The sequence below is a fragment of the Bison bison genome, unplaced genomic scaffold (genome assembly GCF_000754665.1).
Source record: "Bison bison bison isolate TAMUID 2011002044 unplaced genomic scaffold, Bison_UMD1.0 scf7180017864503, whole genome shotgun sequence".
NCBI classification, from domain to species: domain Eukaryota; kingdom Metazoa; phylum Chordata; class Mammalia; order Artiodactyla; family Bovidae; genus Bison; species Bison bison.
The window spans coordinates 2,935,500-2,936,095 of NW_011495061.1; the positions used below are offsets into that span (position 1 = coordinate 2,935,500).

Genomic DNA, 596 nt, shown 5'->3' on the forward strand with positions numbered 1-596 from the left:
GTTGGTGCTGGACGGTGGCGCTGGGGATCCTAGGGCCCCGGCAACGGAAAGGGCCTGAGAAAGGCAACCAAGTGTTGCCTTTTTCTGGGTTTCCGAATGTCAGATGGGGCAAGGGGGTCAGAGAGGGAAGAGGCCTTTGCAGGAGGGGGTGGTGGCTGCAGGTCTGTGAAGTGTGTGAAGTCATGCTGGGGGCCGGCTCCCGCTTCTTCCGAGGAGCCCTGGCTGAGAGGCTGGGGAAGGGTAGAACACCCAGGGCACCACCTCTCGCCCTACCGGACTCTTCGGGATGAAGCCCAGGGGAAAGATGGGGTGGGGGTTGGATAGGGGGCACTCTGACCAGGAGGGTGGATCATCACCCAGGCCTTCCCTAGCTAGGGATCTGGGGCGGTCCGCAGACCCAGGAGGCCCGGGGAACCCCCTCCTCAGCCCACCGAGCCTTGCGCTGTCTCCAGGAGCCACGATGGGAAAAGGAGGGCAGAGCCCGGTGGAGAGCGGGCACCGGACTGTTCGGCTCAAGCCCCAAGCCTTCAAGATTGGAAGCACACTCAGGCACACATCCACCCGGGCGCATCGCGCCCCCCGCCCCCACCGCACCC

General features: G+C 65.1%; 1 protein-coding gene across 1 annotated transcript in view; it reads right to left on the reverse strand.

Moving 5' to 3' along the window:
• Nucleotides 1-596, reverse strand: part of EN2 (engrailed homeobox 2) — a 4,104-nt gene that overhangs the window by 1,354 nt on the left and 2,154 nt on the right. The gene's annotated exons all lie outside the window — the stretch shown is intronic.